This window comes from Stenella coeruleoalba (assembly GCF_951394435.1).
Source record: "Stenella coeruleoalba genome assembly, chromosome: X".
NCBI lineage: Eukaryota > Metazoa > Chordata > Mammalia > Artiodactyla > Delphinidae > Stenella > Stenella coeruleoalba.
In genome coordinates this window covers 111022652-111040326 of record NC_137152.1, presented here as the reverse complement: position 1 = coordinate 111040326, position 17675 = coordinate 111022652, and the positions used below count along the sequence as shown (strand labels likewise).

General features: G+C 38.3%; 1 pseudogene across 1 annotated transcript in view; it reads right to left on the bottom strand.

The window, feature by feature from the left end:
- Positions 1-17675, bottom strand: part of LOC307180664 (transmembrane 9 superfamily member 2-like) — a 101539-nt pseudogene that overhangs the window by 41140 nt on the left and 42724 nt on the right. Inside the window, exons 9-13 of the transcript in view lie at positions 13994-14073; positions 10519-10627; positions 9430-9561; positions 8338-8457; positions 8076-8133 (exon numbers count right to left, since the gene is read on the bottom strand). The product of the transcript in view is annotated as a transmembrane 9 superfamily member 2-like (transcript). The remainder of the gene's footprint in view (positions 1-8075; positions 8134-8337; positions 8458-9429; positions 9562-10518; positions 10628-13993; positions 14074-17675) is intronic.

The following is a 17675-nucleotide window of genomic DNA, read 5'->3' as shown; positions in this document are numbered from 1 at the left end:
AAAACATGAAAGTGGTAGTATTTGAGCTAGAAATTAAAGAATGAACAGAAATTTGTCATTGGAAAATTGGAACGAAGGGATTACAAATAGATGGAATAGCTTGAGCAAAGGCATGATAATAGAAGAAAACAGTAGCTAATAACCACAGCTACCATTCATTAAGCACTTATTATGTGCTAGGCACTGTTCCAAATGCTTTAATACATTATCCCATTTAATCTTCATAACAACCATATGAAGTAGATAATACTATTATTTCCATACTGCAGATGAAGAAGCCTAAGATTAGAAAGGTAATAATATTAGTAAATGATATTAGTAAATATTATTTAAAACTCCTTTTTTGGCTATCAAATTTAAAAGACAGCTGCATAATGCAGTAATTATAAATCTGTGTTGATGAGCATACAAAGCATTAAGATGGAATTTGTATGACAATAACAGCACAAAGGAGGGAGGAGGGAAAGGAGCTATATACGAGCATATAATATTTTTAATAATATTGAAATTAAGTTGGTACTAATCTGAACTAGATTGTTATAAATTGAGACATTAATTGTAATCTATAACATAACCACTAAAAAGAAGCTCAAAATAATACTAAAAGAAAGGACAAGGGAATAAAAACAGTACACTAAAAATATCTATTTAACACAGTAGAGGGCAGTAATGAAGGGACAAAAAAGACCTAAAATTTATAGAAAGAAAATAGCAATATATCAGATGTAAATCCTACCTTATCAATAATTTCATTAAATGTACATGGATGAAATATTCCAATTAAAAGGCACAGGTTGGCAAAAGGAACCCCCCCAAAAATGATCCAAATAAATATATGATGTCTACAAGAGACACAATTTTGATTCAGAGACACAAACAGATTGAAAGTAAAAGGATTTTACATACGGTTGACACTTGAACAAAATGGGTTTGAACCGCACGGGTCCACTCATACATGGATTTTTTTCCAATAAATACATACTACAGTGCTATACAATCTGCTATTGGTTGAATCCATGGATGCAGAATCGTGGATAGAGAGGGCTGACTCTAAAGTTATACACAGATTTTTGACTGTGCAGGTGGTCAGGGCCCCTAGTCCCCATGTTGTTCTAGGGTCAACTGTATACAGATATATCATGCAAACAGTAACCAAAAGAGAGCTAGAGTGGCTATACTTCTAACAGACAAAATATATTTGACTTTAAGACAAAAAGCATTATGAGAGGTAAAGAAGGACTTTTATAACAATAAAAGTATCAATCTATCAAGAATATATAACAATTGTAAACATATATGTACCTAACAGCAGAGCCCCAAAAATATATGAAGCAAAAACTGACAGAACTGAAGGAAGAAACAGACAATCCAACAATGATAGCTGGAGACTTGAATAAACACTTTCAATAATGGATAGAACAACTAGACAGAAGATCAACAAGAAAATGAAAGACTTTAACAACACTGTAAACCTCCTAGACATAACAGACATCTATAGAACACTCCACCCATTGACAGCAGAATACACATTCTTCTCAAGTGTACATGGAACATTCTCCAGGATAGACCATACGTTAGTCCATAACACAAGTCTCAATAAATTTAACAGTTCTGAAATCACCCAAAGTCTAATGTAATTGAAAGGAATTAAAGAAGACCAAATAAATGAAAAGACATCCTGTATTCATGAATTGGAAGACTTAATATTGTTAAGATGGCAATATCCCCCAAATTGATCTACAGATTCCATGTAGTCTTATCAAAATCCCAGTCAGCTTTTTGAAGAAATTGAAAAGCCCTTCCTAAAACTCACGTGGAAATGCAAAGTTCCAGAACAGCCAAAATAATCTTGAAAAAGAACAAAGCTGGAGGACTCCCACTTCCTAATTTCAAAATGTATTAAAAGCTACAGACTAAAATCAAGACTATGGGTGGGATTCCCTGGTGGTCCAGTGGTTAAGAATCCACCTTCCAATGCAGGGGACGCGGGTTCGATCGCTGGTTGGGGGACTAAGATCCCACATGCCGTAGGATCTATGCCCATGCGCCGCAACAACTGAGCCTGTGTGTCACAACTAGAGAGCCCACATGCCACAACTACAGAGCCCACGCGCTCTGGAGCCCATGTGCCACAACTAGAGAGAAGCCCATGTGCCACAATGAAGAGCCTGCACACCACAACAAAAGACCCCACATGCCACAACTAAGACCCAATACAGCCAAAAATAAATAAATAAATAAATAGATTAGAGATAATCTCAGAGATTACAAATACACAAAAAGGAGCAACAAATTTATAAAAAAAGGAAAAAAGGGGCTTCCCTGGTGGCGCAGTGGTTGGGAGTCTGCCTGCCAATGCAGGGGACGTGGGTTCATGCACCAGTCCGGGAGGATCCCACGTGCCGCGGAGCGGCTGGGCCCATGAGCCATGGCCGCTGAGCCTGCACGTCCAGAGCCTGTGCTTCGCGGCGGGAGAGGCCATGGCGGTGAGAGGCCCGCGCACTGCAAAAAAAAAAAAAAAAAGGAAAAAAGACTACGGGTACTGGTCTAAGGATAGACATATAGACTAATGGAATAGGAGTGAAAGTTCAGAAATAAACCCACAGATTTATGGACACTTCATTTTCAATAAGGGAATCAAGACAAATCAATTGGAGCAGAAGAGTCTTTTCAACAAATAATGTCAGGACAACTGGATATCCATGTACAAAAGAATGAAGTTAGATCCCTACCTCACACATATACAAAAATTAACTCAAAATGGATCAAAGACCTATATTTAAGATGTAAAACTAGAAGACTTTTATATGAAAACATAAGCATAAATTTTATTCTTCTTTTTTTGCGGTACACGGGCCTCTCACTGTTGTGGCCTCTCCCGTTGCGGAGCACAGGCTCCGGACGCACAGGCTCAGCAGCCATGGCTCACGGGCCCAGCTGCTCCACGGCATGTGGGATCTTCCCAGACCGGGGCACGAACCCGTGTCCCCTGCATCAGCAGGTGGACTCTCAACCACTGCACCACCATGTAAGCCCAAGCATAAATTTTAATGGCCTTGGATTAGGCTTCTTAAATATGACACCTAAAGCACAAGCAACCAAAGAAAAAGTAAATAAAGTGAATGTCATCAAAATTTTAAAGTTTTGCACTTCAAAGAACACTATCAAGAAATTGAGATGACAATTCACAGAATGGAAGAAAATATTTACAAATCATATACCTGATAAGCAACTAGTAACCAAAATATATACGGAACTCTTACAATTCAACAATAAAAAGAAAAATAATCCAATTTAAAAATGGACAAAGGATTTGACTAGACATATTTCTAAAGAAGATATGCAAATGACCAATAAGCACATGAAAAGATGCTCAATATCATTAGTCATCCAGAAGTGTAAATTAAAACTACAATGAAAGATCACTTCATAATAATTAGGATGGCTATAAGCAAAAACAGTAACAAGTGTTGACGAGGGTGTAGAGAAATTGGAACCCTCATACATTGCTGGTGGGAATGTAAAATGGTACAACAACTTTTGAAAATAGTCTGGTGGTCTCTCAAAATAGTAAGCATAGTGACATATGACCCAGTAATTCTACTCCCAGGTATATACCCAGTATCTACCCAGTAGAATTGGAAGCATATTTTCACTCAAAACATCACATACAAATGTTCATAGCAACACTATTCATATTATCCAAAAGGTGAAAACAGCCCAAATGACCATCAACTTATGAATGGGTAAACAAAAAGTGGTATATTGATACAATGGAATACTGTTCAATCATAAAAGGAATGAAGTAGTGATACATGCTATAACATGGATGAACTCTGAAAACATTATGCTAAGTGAAAGAAGTCAGACACAAGAGGCCACACTTTTTATGATTCCATTTATATGAAATGTCCAGAAGAGGCAAGTCCACAGAGACAGAAATTAGATTAGTAGATTGCCAGCTGAAAAATTCCAATGGCGTTTTTCACAGAGATAGAAAGAGCAACCGTAAAATTTGTATGGAACTGCAAAAGACCCCGAATAGCCAAAGCAATCTTGAGAGAGAAGAATAAAACTGGAGGCATCACATTTCCTGATTTCAAACTATACTACAAAGCTATGGTAATCAAAATAGTATGGTACTGATATAAAAATAGACACATAGACTAATAGAACAGGATTAAGAGCCCAGAAATAAATCCCTGCATATACTGTCAACTAGTATTTGACAAGGGAGCCAAGAAATTGATAAGTGCTGTTGAGAAACTGAATAACCACATTCAGAAGAATAAAATTGGATCCCTATTTTATACCACTCACAAAAATTAACTCAAAATGGATTAAAGACTTAAACATAAGACCTGAAACCATAAACTCCTAGAAGAAAACATAGGGTCAAAACTCCTTGACATTGGTCTTCACACAATTTTTTGGATATGACACCAAAAGCACAAGCAACAAAAGCAAAACTTAAGAAGCAGAACTACATCTAACTAAAAACCTTCTGTACAGCAAAGGAAACAATCAATAAAATGGAAAGACAACTTACAGAATGTGAGAAAATATTTGCAAATCATATATGTGATAAGGAGTTAACATCCAAATTATATAAAGAACTCACACAACTCAATAGCAAAAAAACAATCTGGTTGACAAATAGGCAGAGGACCTGAATGCACACTTTTCCAAAGAAGACATACAGATGGCCAACAGACACATGAAAAGACGCTCAACATCACTAATCATCAGGGAAATGCAAATCAAAACCACAGTGAGATATCACCTCACACCTGTCAGAATGGCTATCACCAAAAACAAGAGATAAGAAGTGTTGGCGAGGATGTGGAAAAAAAGGAACCCTCGTGCACTCTTGATGGGAATCTAAATTGGTACAGGCACTAAGGAAAACAGTATGGAGGTTCACCAAAATTTTTAAAATAGAATTACCATATGATCCAGCCATGCCACTTCTGGGTATATATATAAAGGAAATGAAAACAGGATCTCAAAGGGATAGCTGCACTCTCATGTTCATTGCAGCATTTTTCACAACCTACTCAAGGCCTCATTAATTAGAAAGGGGCAGAATTGGGAAATGGACCCCTATGTGTACAGAGCATAGGGTGTGTGTGTGTGTGTGTGTGTGTGTGTGTGTGTGTGTGTGTGTGTGTGTGTGTGTGTGTCTGACGCTAAAGCCTATGCCGGTAGCCTCTAATGCTACCTCTCCACTTCAAAATATGGTTATGAGTTGTTGTTATTGTTGTTTATCATTAAATTATTTAAAAATAGGTAATGCATGCATATGGCACACAATGTGAAAAGTAAAAAGAAACAGAGAAACAGTGAAAAATAAGTATAAAATAGTCTCCTTCTCACTCTTGTCCCCCAGCCACCCAGGAGACAACCACTGTTAACAGTTGCTTTTCAAATTAAAAAAAAATTTTATTTTCACAAAAGTGGTTTGCCCCTGCATCATTTCATAGCCCATGTAACCCTGAGCCATGTTATTATGGATTCCTACTCTAATTTTTAGATTTTTCTGTGTAAAACATTCTTCAAAATTGATCCCATAGAAAACATGATAAAAACAGCTCATAGTGCATTGCAAATGCTAATGCTTTTCAGACATTAATTGTTCAGTTTAGCTAATCAAGCTTAGTGACACAGCATATTCTAATTCTCTTACATTTTCTATTTCAATGACGTAACTTCTTTTTACAATAAGATGGAACATCTGTCTGATGAAAAATGGGCCATTATTATTCATCTGAAGCCACGAAGGCAGTTTCAGGGGAGATTTACATTTATTTCCTCTACAGTGCCTAGCATAATGCATTAAATATAGTCAAAAACAAAAACAAGACAAAATTTTTTAAAAACACAATAAATATGTTGAATGAGTAACTAAATAATGAAGAGAATAGTACATGGTTTGTTGACTAGTTCTTGCCTGCAATATCCCTTGCATGACAATCCAGTATAATGACTTTAGCACAATGGCACTTTGTTGCCAAAGTTATTCAATTTCAGATTCATCTGAGTCTTGAACTTGAAGCAACAAATATCTGAAATATTGTCAAGGACATTGCTTTCTTACATAAATATATTAAAGCATTCACCTCAGGAAAGACCACCCATTCTAGTTCCCTTGAAAAGAGTTATAGAAAAAGCAGATGGCTGTATTCAAGGTGGTAAGGGGGAGGGGAGTGCATTGTCCTTATTTTAAATAAGTCAAAAACTGCGGTACATGTATTTGATGTGTAAACTTATGATGTTCAGTCTTTTCAATGATATTACCTTTTCCCTGGAGTTTAGGAAAAAACAAGCCACATGTAGATAAAAGATTATGAGCCTACTGAATATATCATCTATCACTGCATTGAATTGTTTATGGCATTATACTCAGTCACAGAGCATTTGTTCTCATTTTGTCACTAATTAGTATATAATATAACTGAATTTACTATGTATAAGTTTCATTATAGGACTTCCACTATTGTGACACACTCTAGCATCAAGGACATGGGAATTTTACAACAAAAGAAAATTAAAGTACCACATAACAGTTAAGATATAATCCACTACTTTTTCCTTAAAAAAAAAAAAACTTGTCCTTCAGAACATATCAAGGAAAGAATTTTTTTTAATGGAACTTGCTATGGACTGAATTGTGTCCCCCAAAATTCATATGTTGAAACCCTAATCCCTAATGTGACAGTATTTGGAAATGGGGCCTTTAGGGAGTGATAAGGTTAACATGAGGTCATGAGGGTGCGGTCTTCATGATGGCATCAGTGCCCTTATAAGGAGAGACACCAAAGAGTTCTCTCTCTCTCTCTCTCTCTCTTTTCCCTTGCCATGTGAGGACACAGCAAGAAGGCAGCTAGCAGCAACCAGGAAGAGAGTGCTCACCAGGACCCGACCCTGTTGATGCCCTGATCTTGGGCTTCCCAGTCTCCAGAACCGTGAGAAAATAAATGTCTGTTGTTTAAGCCACTCAGTCTATGGTATTTTGTTATGGCAGCCCAAGCTGACTAAGAAAAAACATATTAAAGAATTTGGAGATAAAACCTGAAGCAAGTCAGCACCTTATCAGTGAGGTATTATGGGAAGAGCACTGGACGGGATGTAAGGGGTGCGTTCGGTTATATACAGCCTGGGCTTCATGACTGACTTCTTGTGTGACCTTGAACATGCTGGTTCCACATCTCTATAATTAGGGGACTGGATGAGCTCCCATTATGGCCACTGTGCAGCACCACCCCGACTCCCACTCTGACCATGACTGTGCCTGGGGACTATAGTCACTAATGACACTGCAGTAACTAGGTGAGACATGAAGAAATAATCACTGAAGGCAAGGACGAAGAGAATAACACAATGTAGTGTATAAATTGCCACTCTAACATGATATATAAGGCAAGATGCATAACTGAGATGAGCATTTATGAAACCTGCTTCAAAAACAAAGATCAAAATGGAATACCGCAGCACCATCGCCATCTCTTTGTACTAGGGTTTAAGATGTACAGAAAGATGAAAAGAATGCAGATACACCAGAAAAAGAATGCTGAAGCCACAGAAAAAACAGTGGTCATTCAACTCCTTTCCACTCTTCATTATCGTGTAAAATGATTTTTCCAAGATAAAGTATAAGAAAGGGGCTTCCCTGGTGGCACAGTGGTTAAGAATCTACCTGCCAATGCAGGGGACACGGATTCGAGCCCTGGTCCAGGAAGATCCCACATGCTGTGGAGCAACTAAGTCCGTGCGCCACAAGTATGGAGCCTGTGCTCTAGAGCTCACGAGCCACAACTGCTGAAGTCCACGTGCCACAACTACTGAAGCCCACATGCATAGAGCCCACGCTCTGCAACAAGAGAAGCCACCGCACTGAGAAGCCCATGCACCGCAACAAAGAGTAGCTCCCACTCACCACAACTAGAGAAAGCCTATGTGCAGCAACGAAGACTCAACTCAGCCAAAAATAAATAAATAAATAAATAAAGTTATTTTAAAAAAAAGTATACGAAAGAGTATAATTGCGTAGAGAAAAGAGAATGTGAGATACCAACCCAGGACACAGTAGTGCCGTCAGCAAAAAATTTGTCTTCCACTTAATACCTCTAAATGCTGAGGAAGTAAAGGACAGAAGAGTTACTGGAGCAACTGGATTTAGTCCACTTTACAAATACTGTATAGTAACTAACACACAACTACATTTTGCTAGGTCAGCTAAAATTCCCCATGCAATTTCTGAATTTTTAATTTTACAGCTTTTTAATTTCTACATTTAACACACCAACTTACTGGAATAATAATAGTTGCAATGCTTACTCATATACATCTTAGCAGATACGTATCCAGCAGAGGTTCCCAGAAGGACCCATAACAGAATAGCACTGGTCATTAAAGCACCTCGATTGGCAGGGGAAAGGAAACCAAGACAGGCCAGAACTAAAGGCACAAAAGAGAAATATCAAACCAGTGACAATAATGGCCTCAAAAGCACATAGGACTTTATAATAAAGACAACCTTATGAAGGTATTTTTATGAAACAGCATACAAGGAAATTCTCTGATGTTATTCTCTTAGCTAATTTTTTTGACAATTTTTTCTTAATGAAAAAGTCTGATTTTCCATACAAGGCAAATGATATGTTTTCAATTTAGCCTTTAATCTCACTGTTTAAATCAAAATTAAACAAAAGATCTTCCCCTTCCCTACTCCAGTAGTCACTGCATAAACAGCAAATCATTTTTCCCACAAAAATTTCCTTCTGTTTCCTTTTATTCAAGGTAAGGGGGAAAAAATCAAAGGGAGACTTGGTCTCAGGAAAATATAACCTTAAGAGCTAAATCTTGAAATTATCACTGACATCTGAAACAGCTAATAAGCCATTTATTTACAGCAGCTTTGTTTGTGAAAATCAGCACTCTGGTTATCAAAAACTGACAAACTCCATTTTTAGTTGCTAAATGAAGGCAGCCAGAGTTCCTCAGCCACTGTAAGCCTACTAACGATGCCATTGCGCTTATACATTTAAAGACCAGCACTCAGGCTTGCCACAGCATTTCAAAATGCTAGTCTTTGAATTATAACTCCCTGAGTTCATTTAAAATATGATTCTACCCACATGCTGATTTTCAAGAACGCATCTACCTTGCAAAGCAAGGAACAAGTGTATTGGACATTACAATAAATTACTCAAAACTGAAGAAGCTATGAAAGTTCCTTGATATAGGAACATATTCAGACTCATATCCTTAATTTGAGAAGAAAGAAATATAAGTACTATAAAACACACATTTCCTTAAACTTTAGGGTAGAATTTTCAAGGTTCTTTTGTACACATGAATCAAAGTTTAACATGTTAGCAGCTCACTAAGAATGTTGAAGAAGACACATATTGATCTGAGATTACTCACATAAAGTAATAAATGTCATAATCAAAACTTGTGTTCTTGACCCAGGAAAACTGACAGCAACATTCCACTCCATGGAGGTCTGAATACATCCCCATGAACCAGCTTCCAACCAAATTCCTTCTGGGCGTCTTCCTGCATATGAGAAAGTCTTTAATAAACACGGGAGTTACTAGGACAGAAAGTTACAAGAGCTCTGAAAGTTAGAGAAAAATGAATTTTCCTCTAGAGACAGACTAGCTGGAAACCAATGGCTCATTTTGGATACATTAGGTCTCTGGCAGGTATGTGACTCTGCCATACAAATGAGCTATTCCCTTCCCTTAAGTTTTGCATTGGAGGGAGTGTGTTAATTATATAAAGGACACAACTGGCTTGATTTTCATGAAGAAAGCAACACGATTTAACATACATAAAAGATTCAACCAAGGGACTTCCTGGTGGCACAGTCGTTAAGAATCCGCCTGTCGATGCAGGGGACAAGGGTTCAATCCCTGGTCCGGGAAGATCCCACATGCTGCGGAGCAACTAAGCCCGTGTGCCACAACTACTGAAGCCTGCGTGCCTAGAGCCCGTGCTTCACAACAAGAGAAGCCACCACAGTGAGAAGCCCGCGCACTGCAACAAAGACCAACGCAGCCAAAAATAAATAAATAAATTTTAAAAAAAAGATTCAACCAATTCTATAGAAATTAAACGTTCATCAATACACAAATGATTACAAGAGTCAAAACAGTATAAATCGATAAAACTAAATTTACCCTAAATTGTAGTATTTTGCAGTGTTTCATATACTTATCTCATGCTGCAAATTAATGAAAATCTTAAATAATGATATTTTGAAAGGTCAGAAACATGAAAAGGAATATAACCAAAGAGTTGATAGCAAATAACTCTCTAATAAACTTACCTGTACTTTTTAAGAATCAACACAACACTCTGTACTTTGATTCAGCATAATATGCAAAATTACTAGACATCAAAATGCATTGTATTCAAGGTGTTATACTCTAAGTAGAAATATAACATTGAGAACTGGGCAAAGCAGGCACTCAAATATTTGCTGAATCAAATATGTACATTTTTACTTACGGGAAAACTCATCTAATTATATCTGATAATATCTTTATGGAGAGTCCTTAATATGATCATAGCCACCATTCCAGATAAGAAGACAGCAATAACAATGGAATTCATAATACTAGAAAACATAAAGAAGGAAAAAGAGAAGTTAAATCTCAAGTTTCTTATTTGAATACTAAAAAGAAAATGTGTGCACACGTAAAAGAAAGACATTCAAATTATCATTATGTCGATCAGTTTTCTAAGGTTAAATGTGGATCAAAGGCTGAATACATCAATATATTAAATGAACTTAAAGCTCTATCACAAGGGGCTTCCCTGATGGCGCAGTGGTTAAGAATCCGCCTGCCAGTGCAGGAGACACGGGTTCGAGCCCTGGTTCGGGAAGATTCCCATATGCCACGGAGCAACTAAGCCCATGCACCACAACTACTGAGCCTGTGCTCTAGAGCCCGTGAGTCACAACTACTGACGCCCGTGTGCCTAGAGCCCGTGCTCCGCAACAAGAGAAGCCACCGCAATGAGAAGCCTGCGCACCGCAACAAAGAGTAGCCCCTGCTCGCCGCAACCAGAGAAAGCCCGCGAACAGCAACGAAGACTCAACGCAGCCAAAAACAAATAAATAATTTTTTTTAAAACAAAACTCTATCAGGGCTTCCCTGGTGGCGCAGTGGTTGAGAGTCCGCCTGCCGATGCAGGGGACGCAGGTTCGTGCCCTGGTCCGGGAAGATCCCAAATGCCACGGAGCGGCTGGGCCCGTGAGCCATGGCCGCTGAGCCTGCGCGTCCGGAGCCTGTGCTCCGCAGCGGGAGAGGCCACAACAGTGAGAGGCCTGCGTACCGCAACAACAAAAAAAAAAAATCAGTAGAAGCAACACTATTCTTAAGGTTATTTTAGAACTTTGTAAGAGTACATTCCCAAAAAGAAACAAGGGGAAATGAATAAGATCAGGAACACAGACGTAGTTCCAGAACATGAAACTGAGAATGGAAGTTCAGGAATCAATGTTGAATTGATGACTGACTGACTGACTTCTTAGCTGATGGACTAAGGCTTTTAACTCTATCAAGTCTTTATCAAGCTTCAGGGTAAAGACCCCATGGACCACTTACCTACCATCTCTTACATACTGTTTCCAAAACTGAATCTTAAAATCTATGCCCAAATCAAAATCAAGACCTTCTGCCATCCCACTGCCCAGACAAATCCAGACACATCAAAAAAGTTTCACCAGAATCTATGAAAAGGCCAGCACTGTTTTAGAAAAATGCCATTAAGATAATGTCTAAAATATCTGTTAAATGTCATAAGTAAATTAGCTTGAGACAGAAACTAAAGTACATTTATTGTTACATTATAAATATTAATACTACTAGAGATTAGCCCCACAATCTATCTGGATGCCCTTTGCTTTCACAACCCCTTTAAAGAAAGCATTTAAATAAATTTTATCCAGGGACTTCCCTGGTGGTCCAGCAGTAAAGAATCCGCCTTACAATGCAGGGGATGTGGGTTCCATCCCTGGTCAGGGAACTAAGATCCCACATGTCGTGGAGCAACTAAGCCCACGTACCACAACTACTGAGCTCGTGCGCCTCAACTAGAGAGCCTGTGTGCCGCAAACTACAGAGCCTACGCACTCTGGAGTCCATGCACCACAACTAAAGAAGAGAAAACCCGCACACCGCAACTAGACAGAAGACCACAACAAAAGATCCCGCATGCCTCAATGAAGATCCCATGTGCCACAACCAAGACACAATGCAGCCAATAATAAATAAAATAAATGATAAGTAAATCTTTAAAGAAATAATAAGTAAATAAAGTTTATCTGAAGAGAGTTCTGGGTGGTGTGACAAAATGGGACCTGGACTATTGCCCAAAGAGAAGATTTTCTAGAAAAGCTACAGTATGATAATAATAATGAGGAGGAGAAGGAGGTAGAGGAGAAGGAAGAATAAGGATAGAAACAGGAGGAGAAGGGGGTGCTATTCTCACTTTAAAGGCAATAGCACTGTAAATCAACTATACTTCAATAAAATAAAATTTTTTTAAAATAAAGGCAATGGCATATAAGGAAAATCATCACCTCAGAAGACCATACTCATAGAATCACACCTTTCCTTACTTTCATCTTTATCTTTATAGTCTTCTTCCATCCAAAACTGGTTTATTATAGGATATGAGGATAACGGGGAAAAAATACTACATACACAGGTTCACCTATTTCTCGTCGGCTTCTCTGATCAGTCTCCTAAGTTACTAACTGAAGATCCTACTCTTGTCAGCGCTTTATGACAGCCCCAATCATCACGTTCTCAGTTGGTCCATCCTTCGATTTCATGTTGAAACTACTCCTTCCACAGTCATGAAGGACTCCTAACTCTGTGGTCTGTCCTGTTGATTCCTGAGGAATCAAGTCCCTTCACTCTGAATCCACTAGAATATAAGCTTCCTGCGAGCAGAAGCCTGTTGGCCTTATGCACCGCCATGTCTGAGAGCCTCTCCTAGTGCTTGGCACCCTAATAGGGATGAAAAAGAATATGTGGAGAATGAATCCACCTTCACTCACAGACATTATCTCAACACAGTCCTCTCGTCTATATGACCTGCCTTGACCACTTGCAATGTTTTGGTTTCTCAATCTGTTCATCTTTCTCTGCTCTCTTCCCAGTCTTTCATGACATCCTGACTTTCCTCCACCCCAGCTGGTTACTCCTTTCTCTTACACTCTAGTTTGCTCAGACTTTGACCCCACAAATGAAAGCGTCTCTCCTGTTTTCATTCCATCTTTTGCACAGTGTCCACTGCCACAGCCCTATCCTGCCTACTTCCCAGCATGGACTACTCTTTACGTGCAGACATCTTATCTCTAGGACATCTCAGCCTTCTCCTTCCCCTCAGCATAAACATTAGTATATTTAAAACAGATTTTCCTTTTTTCTTTCTCTTTGCATATGTGGAGATGTGGGGGAGAGGAAGGAGAAGGGAAATTAGCCACAGAGAAGAAAAAATGTCACTCAAGATCATCTTGGATGGGGGTGGGGGGAGGGGGAACTGGATGAAGGTGGTCAAAAGGTACAAACTTGCAGTTATAAGATGAAGTACTAGGGATATAATGTACAACATGGTTAATATAATTAACACTGCTGTACGTTATGTATGAAAGTTGTTAAACAGTAAATCCTAAGAGTTTTCATCACGAGGAAAAAATCTTTTTCTATTTCTTTAATTTTGTATCTATAGGAGATGATAGATGTTCACTAAACTTACTGTGGTCATCAATGTAAGTCAAATCATACAGTACTTTAAACTCATACAGTACCGTATGTCAATTATATCTCAATAAAACTAAAAGGAAAAAAAGATCATCTCTGGTGACAAAATAATTTTTAAAATACATATATGTATGTGTGTGTGTGTGTGTGTTTGTATACATTTCCTACCGGGAAGCTACTTATTCTTTATTTCATAAAGTGCTTACCTAAACCACTGAATGCTGGTATGAGACATGGACTCCAAAATATAATCCCATCTAGAACCCCACTCGATATGTTTGTTTTCCTAAAAACAAAAATACAAAATCACATGACCAAACTTTAACTGACTTTTTACTGGTTATAATCCTAAAACAGGCAGAAAGTTATTGTGCCTGTACTTTCTCTATTTCTTTACTGCTAACTTCATGGAATCATGCAATCTAGCCTGATATTTTTATCATTTTTTAATTTACTGATACTCTACCTCATTTCAGAAAGGGACTAGGAAAAAAATAATTTTAGCTTACTGCTGTTCACCAGAAATAGCACCTTTTCGCTACTATTTTTCTGTAACCCTAAATCCACCCCATACTTCATTTCCTTTTGTCCAGACCACATTTTCATCTTAATTGCAACTTCATACCATGCTTACAAAGGTATACGTAATGTCACTGTACTTTTGTGTGTAAATTTAAAAACGTAGAAACAACCAAAAATTCCCATCAGAATGGGAATAAATAAACTGTGGTAATCCATGCTAAGGAATACTACGTAACCATTAAAAGGTATGATGTGCATCTATAGGTGACAATATGTCTATGAAATAGCATTAAGCGAAAAAAGAAAGGTGAAAAGTATATGGTAAGACAAGTTATGTACAGCAAGATTCCATTCCCCCCACAAAATTATATTCATATTTTGTAGATGCAGACATTTTTCTGGAAGAAAAAATAATGGTTATACTTTTGGAGCGAGAGACTAGAAATTGGGGGGAGGGTACTAAAGGAAGGGAGAATTTTACTTATACATTTTCTATATGGTTTGCAGTCTTCACCACATACAAGTATTACCAATATTATTATTTAAATTGAACTCAGCATTTGAACTAAAAGACAACTTGCATCACTGCAACACACAAAATCCACCTCCTGCAAATAGGTTTATTATTAAGGTATTTTGTTTAATTAGAAAACAGTATTCAATTTCAGTCATTATTTCTTATAGAATATTTTAATATTTTACATTTTTGTATGTTAAGCATTTTGAAATATTTTAGCAATGAATTTATAAAAGTTGTTTTAATACTGTAGTGCTCAGTACAGAACAAAACACAAGAAAATATAATCACCAGCTGTTTCTGCTGGTGTGCAGTCAAACTCAACCTTTCAATAGCTTTCTTATAAAATATCCCCAATAAATGATCTTAAATGATAATCCCCAGTAAACATTTAAACCATTAATGCAGTATTATTACCCCTTAAATTAATGGCATGCTCTTAGAAAAAGGAAAACACTGGTACAAGTTTACCAAGTTATGTTTGAAATGACTTATTATTTAAAATTAGGTATCTTTAAGTGTTTTTTCTGAAGTTTGGGGGTGGGTATGAAGCAAGCCAATATACACTGCTTTAAAAAAAACTGAAATGATGGGTTTTAATTGAACAATGGATTTTAGTTGACACCTGATGACCTGGTGATCATGGTTAACATTATCCATGAAAGGTCAGGTTGACATTATGTGTCTACTGATGTGAGCTATCACTTTTGTGGTCTTCCTGTCGAGAATCCATGGCCTGAGCCTGGTCATGAAGAACCATCAGACAGACCCAGGTTGATGGTCATCCTACAGACTGTAAGGTCTGTACTCTTCAAAAATTTTAAGAGGGACTTCCCTGGTGGCGCAGTGGTTAAGAATCTGCCTGCCAATGCAGGGGACACGAGTTCGAGCCCTGGTCCGGGAAGATTCCACATGCCGTGGAGCAACTAAGCCCGTGGACCTCACTACTGAGCCTACGCTCTAGAGCCCGTGAGCCACAACTACTGAGTCCACGTGCCACAGCTACTGAAGCCTGTGCTCTAGAGCCCTTGAGCCACAACTACTGAGCCTTCGTGCCACAACTACTGAAGCCTGTGCGCCTAGAGCCTGTGCTCCGCAACAAGAGAAGCCACCACAATGAGAAGTCCGCACACCGCAACGATGAGTAGCCTCCTTTCGCCACAACTAGAGAAAGCCCACACACAGCAATGAAGATCCAACACAGCCAAAAATAAATAAATAAAAAATAAATAATTTTTTAAAAAAATTTCAAGAATATGAAACACAAGAAAAGACTAAAGAACTGGCCCAGTTTGGAGGAGATCAAAAACTAAACATAACATGTAATCCTGGATAGGATAGTGAACCAGAAAGGAGAAAAGTGACATTGTTGGCCAGCTGGTGAAATCTGAATGGATGAATGTGAATCAGATGGTAATGTAATGCCAATATTGATTCCTGGTTTGCATGGTTGTATGCTAGTTATATAGGAGGGTGACCTTGTTTTAGGGAAAGATACTCTGGAGGGTATAGGGGTAATGAGACAACATCTAGCTCTCAAAAGATTCACAGAAAGACTAATGATAATGGACACACACAAAGAAGAGTGAACAATGGAGCAAATGAAGTAAAATGTTAACAATTGGGATGTCTGGTTAACAGAACTACGGGAGTTCTTTGTGTTATTCTAGCAATTTTTCTGTAGTATGAAATTGTTTTGAAATAAACTATTTTTTTAAAACCTATAAGAAACTCTGAATTTATAGAACTGACAAATCCAGAGATAAATACTCATTGTATGAAAGGATTCATCTTAGCCATTTTATTAAAATATTGTTCCTATACTAAAATGTGACTTAATTTTTCAAAATTTGAATTGCATGCATCTCTTCACCAGACTGTCCATCACCGTAAGCAAGTAAACTCATATTAAGCCTTTTAAAAAGGAGTGAAGGGGCTTCCCTGGTGGCACAGTAGTTAACAATCCGCCTGCCAATTCAGGGGACACGGTTCGAGCCCTGGTCCGGGAAGATCCCACATGCTGTGAAGCAACTAAGCCCGTGCACCACAACTACTGAGCCTGCATTCTAGAGCCTAGAAGCCACAACTACTGAGTCCATGCACCACAACTAATGAAGCTCGCGCGCCTAGAGCCTGTGCTCCACAACAAGAGAAGCCACCGCAATGAGAAGCCTGCACACCACAACGAAGAGTAGCCCCCACTCACCGCCAACCAGAGAAAGCCCACACGGAGCAACGAAGACCCAACACAGCCAAATAAATAAATAAAATAAAATTTAAAAATATATATGTGTTTAATAAAATTTAAAAATTAAAAGAAAAAGAATCCACCTGCCAATGCAGGGGACATGGGTTCGAGCCCTGGTCCGGGAAGATCCCACAGGCCGTGGAGAAGCTGAGCCCATGTACCGCAACTACTGAGCCCACGTGCCACAACTACTGAAGCCCACGCACCTAGAGCCCATGCTCCGCAACAAGAGAAGCCACCGCAATGAGAAGCCCGAGCACCACAATAAAGAGTAGCCCCCGCTCGCCGCAACTAGAGAAAGCCCGCACACAGCAACGAAGACCCAACGCAGCCAAAAAATAAAGTAAATAAAAAGGAGTGAAATAAGTGAGGGAAATTAAGAGGCACAAACTTCCAGTTGCAAAATAAATGAATCACGAGTATGAAATGTACAGGGTGAGTAACATAGTCAATGATTATGTAATACCTTTGTATGGTGACAGATGGTAACTAGACTTATCATGGTGATCATTTTAAAATGGATAGAAATATTGGATCACTATGTTGTGTAACAGGAACTAACATAGCGTTGTAGATCAATTTTACTTCAAAAACAAACAAA